Genomic DNA, 9,366 nt, shown 5'->3' on the forward strand with positions numbered 1-9,366 from the left:
TTGAACTGCAATCTATCTGTAATGAGCTTTTGTCATCTGTAACGCTACTGAACTATTTTTCTGCCTTAGATGGATAAAACACTTAAAATAATTAACTTCCCTTATTGGTGCTAATGTACAGGGCAGACAGGAGGAATATAAAAACTAAATTGCAACCAGTCCACAGCATGTGATCCCAGGAGAGACAACTGTTCATTCAGTGCGAGAAAATCTGATTCAAACATCTGAAAAAGTGTGAGCTGTACTACATGACCTCGAGCATTGCATTTGGTTTTACAGCAGCACGCCAGATCACTATGGACACAGCAGTTAGATAAAGACATAAAAAGGAATTCATTCACTCAGAGATTGTGCTGTGCCGCTCTTCAGACCAGAGTAGATTCATATTTGCGCATAGTTGTTAGAGCTGGTTTTAAATTGCGTTAGGACAGTGCAGGGTCACTTCAGAGTCTCCACAGCTAAGAGCTACAACAGATGCCTCTCATTGCAAAAATAAAAAATCCAATTCACCCCATTCCCTTTAAATTTGTAGCACAAAAGATATCGACAGGAAACGTCTAAACGTTCTTCAAATGCTACTCCGTGAAGAGCGGTTATCCAAATTGATAAACCAGTGAGAGCCCACACTGTACATAATATGGGCCATGATGCTGTACCCCACAAAAGCTAACCTAATGAAGAAAATCGGAGGCCATGTCTCCATTCATACCGCGACGACAAATTGGATTCCTCCTGGCTTGCAATCATGTCCAAAAAGGGGGAGAAAAAAAAAATCAAATCAAATAAATGGGACTGCCAATGGAAAGAAATCCACTGCCTGAAAAACTACACTGCATCAACGAGTCTAAAAACGGAAAATGGGAACATCACAGAGATACTTCAGAGGATTGATACGACTGACCGAATGAAGGAAAAGCACGCTTCTCGACAAGAGCAACAAATTAACCCATATTGGTGTAAGACAATACATCAGGAAGAAATATGTGCCGGCACAAAGTGTTGGATTAACACTGTTTAAAAAAATAAATAAATAAATAAATGATAGAATGAGTCACTAACAGACAAAAGAGAGAGTGAATAACACTCCTTAAAGTGCTTGAATGAATCCGAAATGTTAAGTGTGTTTTAAGTTTAACTGACGTAAAAAGTTATGGTGAAAAAAAAAAAAAAGCTCAAATACTGCGGATCAGTGCATGTTTTCTACCACGCATCACCTCCATCTCAATGTGATTCTTTACCCAAGACGACCAGTCGAATCAATATGTAGCACAGTGTCTCCTATTTCAGCAAACAGTCTTCCTATAATAGACTGCAACAAAACAACAGCTTCAAGTCAAGCAAGGGAACAATTATTTTATTTTCATACAGCGCCATCCCATCAGGTTTCACACCAGATGCTGGGTTCAACCGCTGTTATATTAAATGCAACCTAGATTATATTCCATGAGGAGCATTTAGCTGAATCAGAATGGATGAGACCGACGAAAACAAAGTGCAGGTTGGCATAACCGTTTAGTCAGAAAGCATCAAATGTCCTCTTGAGTTTCCCCTGGAGGAGAAAGTCAAGGTTTTTACTGTTCGTAGAGAAAGCTGTGTGTGTGTGTGTGAGAGAGAGAGAGAGAGAGTGAGAGAGAGAGAGCAGTGTGTGTCTGTGTGTCATCTGCTTGAGGGCTCTTCTACCAATGCAGATTATATGACAGATGGCACTGCAGTCCTGGCCATAATGAATGTAATTGTCAAATAAGGATACAACCAACAATAATGTTAATGATTTGCTGAGACACAGCACGGAAGTTAGTGTCACATCTGAATCACAAGTCAAGTCAACCCCCCTCCCCTGGATGGAAAAACTGCTAATGACAGATCTCCAAGTGCACAGCTGTTATGTTACTTGGGATAAAAATCCAGCAAAGATCGAAGCATGAATTGGAAACGAAGGGGCATCACTGTGCAGTGATGAGAAAACTTCAGATGCGATTCAAAGTGATAGGCTCCGTTACCTTTCCCACTTTGATTCTGATGTTGAAAGACAGTGTGATGTCCTCACATCAAAGCGTGTGGGGTACAGCGGCCTTGGACCTTGCACTTCTCTCAGACACAGGGCAGAATGTCTTCCTCAGCAGCCATCCCATCTTTTCCTATGTGTGCAATAAATAATGGTATGTGTTGTGCAGTGTTTTTTTTTTTTTTTCTGACTGCAATGGATGTTCTGCCAAAAAGCCAAGAAATGGAAATGAGTGCACTGACTGAGAGAGGATATTCAGTGAAATATATATGATTTTTCCCCCCACACAGCCAATACCAATAACTTGCATATTCCATTCCTAACAGAAATTCAACCTTTCATGAAAAATGCAGACGCTCACAGCACTGCATCCATCCTCACACTCCAGCAGAAGAAACTGCAACAGAAAACACAGGCCTCCTTCATTGAATCACGTTTGAAAGACACACAATTTATGCTTTACAGCCAGCCACCGTCTTAGCTCTAGCCTATGGCTGTAACCTATTGAATTCAAAATTCAAAAAAACTCAGATGCAACTAAACGGCGTGACTTTAGATTGCACAAACTTCACTCATAGGTGCGAATCCAATATGCAACTTCTTTTGCAGAGCCATTTTCAGACCGGAGCACATTGTTTCAAGCGCCATGTGAATGGCACAAAAAAAAAAACAATTCACGGGACACATTGGATCATAATCCGACCTTATTATAACAAAACGGATGAATCAGCGCGACAGACAATTGGAATTTCATATCGCCTATCAATATGTTGCGCGTTTGATCGGCGCTGATTACACCTGAACGCATCGATAGCCCAGTTTAAAGTAATTAAGAGTGGAGTGCATGCCGAGACTGACATTACAGAGCACGTAAACACCGCTGCGGGGACTCATCCATGGGCATTATTATCGCCCTGAGCTGGATCATGCAGATAATTGAGGATATTGCGCACAGGCAGGATGGATGGACGTGTGCGTTCTGGTGTAGGAAAGTCACACTTACCGCGGCTTTTTTTTTTTTTTTTTAGAAATGACTGGTGAGGAGCAGCTATAGCCCACGTCCTTCCATTCAAACCATTCCCCCTTCGGAACTGTCTCTCAGGCGTCGGGCACCGTCCTTTACGCGAGGATTGGACTTGATGAAAGAAGGGTCGAGGAGCGAGAGAGAACAACGAATCCCAAATAGTTGCCTCCTGTCGCTGCGTTCAAATATCCTCGTAAAAAACAAAACAAAAAAAAACACAACAAAATCGCATCGGTTGAAATCTGCCGTGCGTCCACAATCCCGAGTCCCCGGCGATGGTGATGGTGATGATGAGAAAACAGCGTTGTATCCACGGTGCTGTCACCACCCCCCAACACACACACCTTTACATCCCTTTAACGGCACAAGGCGTCCTTCTGTGCGGGGGCTACATCACGTCCCATACAGCTGAAGAGGCGAAACGCCAGCAGCACCTCGCCGCTCACGCACACAAACACACGCGAAAAAAAAGAAGCAAAAAAAAAAGAGTATCCAGAAGAATTTGACAAGGAGGAGAGGAAGGGGGAGGGAATCTTGTGAGAAAAGCTCCGCAGGGGGAAGAGGAGGAAAAAAGAGGGAGTCTAAGTTGTTTGGGTCCAGAAACTGAGCTCTCTGCGACTATGACAAACCAATTGTGCGCACTGGCTGGGAGTAAATCTGTATGGAGACCGAGGGTTTGGAGAGCCAGTGAAAGGTGAGAGGAAAAACTCGGATGTGGATTGCCGCTCTCGCCGTATACTCGGGCTCCACCTAGCAGCAAACGGGAGATAACATGCTCCAAACCCAGAGCCTCTCTACCTACAGTATATCTTTGCCCGAGGCTGGCAAGGAGAGAGCTATGTTATATTACATTCTGTCTGTGCGCCTGTGACTGCAATATCCACGCGAAACCCGCTGATTCTCCCTCTCAAAAGATGTCTTGAGAATGCAGCTAGTATAAGAACTGATCGTCTGACAGTTCAAGTGACTGTAGACAGGAGATTTATAGTGAATGACTAAGTCAAGCCTTCTTTCCTTTAGGGAAAAGAGACATATGCATGTTTTTTTTTTCTACTGTACGCCCTTAAAGAGGAGTTCATGGTGCTCTCCCTCTCCCTCTCTTGCTGGAAACCTATTAATCACACAGATCAATGTGCTGAAGGCTGTTGTGGAGCTCCATGTTTTTATCCCACTGCATATACTGTAATCCCAGCTGTTCCTTTAACTGCATTTTCAGCTGGACATGCCATAAAACACAAGTTAAAAATGGCCTCACGTAATTGTACCCTAAATCTACAGACCACGCGCAGTTTGACGAAATGTAATGATAAAAAAAAAACAAAAACACAAACACAAAATTTTTTTTTTCTGATGGCCTTTGGATGCTGCACCAGCTGCACATCTCCAGCTGGGGCCAGCCACCACTCAACCCCTCAATCATGCTATAGCCTATTAATCACTTTAATAATCCTTATTGCAATCAAACAAAAACAAGTAATCATCCAATCACTCACCCGGAGCTCCACTAATGAGCCCACGTGAACACAGGCCTGGTAAAGCACATTTTTTCACTTGTTTCCTGTCTGAGAAACACCTTGAACTCCTGAACGCCCCCCCGATGAAAAATAACCCAGGCCTGCCTGCGTTTGAAAAAGATGCAGCGTTATCTCTCCCTGGCACTGCTTTCCATGCACACCCACCCCGATGCAAATGGATTTCTCCAGGTAGAGCACTGACCAAAGCTGCCTGCCATTATGCTTGCATAAACCAGGTAGCTTCAAAGCGATACCTTAAGTGCCATGCAACACACTGCTGCCATCTTGACTACATAAAATATACAAGGACTACAGAATAACAGCCTTCACATTAGCAGTAACATGACTACTACACCAATATTAGAGATGCAGATGCCTAGAGACTAATAGAATACTAGTCAGATTCAGATCAGTTCCTTTTTATCTCCTGAATAACACACTCTTCGTGATTAAAGTATAAACAGCTTTGCACATCCTCCACTGAAATGGAAAAGCATTTCAAAAACATGGAAATGAAGGCAAGTGAGACCCTAGTATATCTAGTTTTACTGCAGAAAATCATGAAAGAGATTGGAAAACGTCCCTGAACTGCACAAATATATTGCAGTTTCCTATTTGAAAACTGAAAAGAGGAGGTTGGCGAAAAACTCTAAATCAAAAAATGAACCGAGAATGAATGGCTTTACTATTCAATACTTGTGATTAGGAACTCTTATTCAAAGTTGTAAAACAAAGAAACAGCTCTGGTCTGAGTACAGTTTAATGACGATGAATAATCAGACATGTTGGATTTTATGCCTCTAAAACATCCTCATCAGAGGCATTAAAATACCTTATATTCTATTAATGCCAGTCGAGCATTTACAGTGAGCGGATCAGCTCAGAGATTTGTTCCTGACTTCATGCTGGAAGAGATTTCTTCATGTTAATTCTAAACTAAGTGTCCTCTAGACAGAGATAACATTACTGCTGTCAGATAAAAAATTAAAAAAAACCCTTTCAATCCAAATGAAGTATCCTTCCAGGAATTTAAAAAAAAACAAATAAAAATACAGTCATTTTCAGATGCCTCTTCCAAATTGCAAAATTAGAATGGGTTCAATTTTTGAGGTGAAGTGTTTTTATTGAATCAAATTCAACACCCACACGCTCATCGTGATACAAACATAATCATTAGAATTCAGATTATAAACAGGAAAACAGAGGGTTTGAGACCTATTTCATCGCAGTAACCTAAACCAGACAACAGAGCAATAAAACGTTTTCCATGAGCTGAACCCTGCGCTGATTTACCACTTTTACACTGCTGCAATCAATATTTTTATATAAGGGAGTTGATCACATGACTGCTTGTGTGTGAAAAGCGTTATTCAGAGAGATGAAACCACAGATAACTATCACCTGACTCTGCAGTTACCCCTCAGCTGTATTTGAGCATATTTCAGGTCATTGTTTTGCTGTTCGGACCCACATTTTTACTGTTTTTGTCTCACTCTGACAGCTCGTGTCGGCACCATTTGTCAGCAGCAGGCAGCTGTCTTACTGACAAAGCTTCCAAAACCATCTGTACTCTACCTGCCCAGCGCCAATCTGCCAAGAGACAAAGTTAGCAACTAAGACCAGTCGCCAGAATAAAATAACGGCATTGTACAATTGTGCAAAACACGTACACGTTAACATTGTATGTGTAACAATATGTATCTAATATGTGTATCTACAATATGTATCGTATTGCTAAAGATTACATGTATGTGAGCTGACTTTCATGTCAAGTTGAGGAGGGGCTGCTGCTGGCATAAGCAAGGTAGCCAGAAACATGACTCCATGTAAATCCTAATATTAATGAAGGATGGATTGCATGCAAAGTTTGCCAAATCAACTTGTAAAGCCATTAGGTATCAAAAGACTCCACAAAAGATTTTTATAATACAATTGTAGTATTTTCCAGTTTAATGATGGCAAAGGCCATGGATACAATGCATTCAATGACATATTGTAATGGCTTTTTGTTGGATGTTTGATTACTCATCTCAATAAAAAGACTCTGTTGGAGCAGTTTTGATTCTCTGGCACACATTCAGTATCAAAGCTAATTCACTTACACCAAAAAAGGGAGCCCTTACTGTGTCTTACCGGGTGCTGAAAACACAATATGCATACTAGAGCATTAACTACAGGATGTAGTAGTCACAGAATAAGTGTGCCAAGTTAAAGTGGAATGAAATAAAACATATTCATAAAGCCGGATAAAAATATTTGTTGTTTATGTAATTGTATTTTAGTAGGCCACGAGCTACCGACTGTATAATGTTGATGAATAAAGAAATGCCAAAGTAAAGGGAGGAAAATGTAACAAACGCAGCTTCTGAGCCAAGTCATTTGTATAATGACAAACTCATTGCAATGTCTATTTCCTTGTAAACACCAACATTTCAGCTCTATGGCAATATGTATAATTGCATACGTAACATGCTAATGCTAAATTTCCAGCTGCCAACAATGGATTTACTAAATACGGAGAGTTAAGCACCTGAGACACAGTCATAATTGAACACCATAAAGTGATGCACGACACCATAAAACCTCTGTACAGCCACTCACCATGCTGTTGCAAGAAACTCCTGCCAAATATAAAGCTGTTCAGGAAAATTAAGGCTTATGGGGACAGTTGTTGTGCAAAGTGAATCCAATAATGCAGAAGCCATTTTCCCTGTTTATCCATGCTAGCAAGCCTAGGAATTATCATCTCCACAGTGCTGACACTTACATATGCAGCAGTGCTTAAAGTGCTTAGCCAACTAGACACTCTACTTCAGTTGTTTGTGAGGAACTGTGTGGATGTGCACTCGGTTTAGGAGAGTGTGCTACAGAGAACAAGTGTTTGTGATATTAGGGAGTAAAAGTACAACAATTAGTGGTACGAGTAGGTACGAGTTTAACACATAGGTGACATAGTCCACGTGAGAATACGACACATGTTGGACTGTTCTTGACCTATCCATCCATTTTGATCCCATCACATTTCACTTTCACAAGGTAACGACACCGTGGTAAGGTTTAGGAAAAGGTCGTGGTTCGGGTAACGTTACGTACCTGACGTAGGTTAAGCTCGTTACATAATTAAAAATAAGTCAATTTTCTGAGTGCGTTCGAGCTGTCCTTCCGCCCGCCTCCTCCATATGTGGCCTTTGTCATGCTTGATTCTACATCGTCTGACTACCTCCTTTGCTCCAGTCATAATTTCGATCCCCTAGAGGTTAACGCCTAACAATAAATGTAAATATAGGCTGTGCAGGCTGCTTGCACAGATGAACAAATGGCATTTTTTCGGCCTCAACATGCACTTTTGTGGGCCTTTGGATCGAAAAAGAGCTTCATATGAAACAGGGAAGCAACAACAACAAAGGGCCTTACATTTTTGTCTTCATCAGATATGAATGACGATCTGATGAATTTCCTGAGCCTGAAGTGCCCTTTGCTTTGTTACTTGAATAAATAAAATGCAGGTTTATCTGAGGGAAGACTGCTGAGACATCGACGCAGGTGAATCAATGCATTCTGATGTTCACTACAAACTAATGCGAGTCTTAGTGTCGGCCTCGAAAAGCTGCAGTCTTTTCAGTTCAGGAATCCTTTTTTTCGTGTGTTTCCCGACACACGGCGAAGTTAACAGCATTGCATTTATTAAATTCATGGCATTGTTAAACCTATTGTGTATGCGCTTCTTTACATGTTAGTTCAATAGTTTGTGTTAAACTTCAGTGCGTGCAGGCACATGGACTACCCACGGTCAGTGGGCACAAAACCTGCCTACATCTAACGTTACGTCAGCGGCAATAAACTTCACCAAGCAACACCTACATTTGTTTCACCCACTGCAGCCTTAATTCTTCGACAAGGGAATGCTCCAATTTCTTTGCAGAAAGCCTCGGCAACAATAGAAACTCAAGATGCCACATTCAAGAACTAGTCACAGTGAAAAGAAATGTCAAACTTAACGCGGCAGAATGTAGAATAAGTCGACTTACAGCTGACTAAAATGAATGTCAAAGGTGGTCCGGTCACGAGTCAGTTACCACAGTGCAGTCCAACAGGCTGCTGGTGATTGATTGCATTTATGTGTGCGTGTCTGTGGGTGTCCACGCAGCCTCCTTTTGGATCAAGGTGAATCTTTCTCTTTTAAATCATATTCACACGATGACTAAGACATATTGGAGCCAGCTCTAATAGAATTTTTCTAGCGGCGTAATCGACGACAACATTCCTCCCATCACAATATCGGCTGCTATCCACTTCAGATTAATTTTGCGTCCTAATGAATATCGGTAGAACGGTTTCGACAGAAACTCTAAAAAAATGGGTGTAGAATTCAATGCGCTGAAATTAAAAGCCGGATCGATGACTCTCTCTCTCCTCCGTTGGACGAGCGGGAACGCGTCTGTATGTCTGCAGTGAGAGTGTGTGGGAGCATCTGGGATGGATGCACACACCTACTGTCATGTAGGCAAAGGTTGTGTGAGGAAAACAAGAAAGTAAGGATATTATAAGGATTTTTTTTTTTTTAACTTGGTTGAGCATAGTTTATGAGGATTTTCACGGCACATAAACTAGATGCTGCTAATAATGCTGATGTTATCTCAGCAAGATGTGAGTGTCTGTGTTGGATATGTGTCAAAAATGGCAACAATATGAACGCTAATAATAGTCGAACATACACCCACAGTGTATCTGTGTATTCCTGGAGATTTGGATTTGACCTTTGCTGTGTTTAAACCTCCACATGACTGAAAAGTCAATGCAGCAAAAAAAAAAAAAAAACAACA

The 9,366-nt window shown here is 41.4% G+C and overlaps 1 protein-coding gene across 1 annotated transcript in view; it reads right to left on the reverse strand.

The window, feature by feature from the left end:
• LOC141003409 (adhesion G protein-coupled receptor L3-like) overlaps positions 1–3,032 on the reverse strand; it is a 207,784-nt gene extending 204,752 nt beyond the window's left edge. The window contains exon 1 of the mRNA XM_073474740.1: positions 3,009–3,032. The gene's annotated coding sequence lies outside the window, so the exon portion shown is untranslated. The remainder of the gene's footprint in view (positions 1–3,008) is intronic.
• Between the last annotated feature and the right edge of the window lie 6,334 nt (positions 3,033–9,366).

This window comes from Pagrus major, chromosome 10, assembly GCF_040436345.1.
Source record: "Pagrus major chromosome 10, Pma_NU_1.0".
Lineage (NCBI taxonomy): Eukaryota > Metazoa > Chordata > Actinopteri > Spariformes > Sparidae > Pagrus > Pagrus major.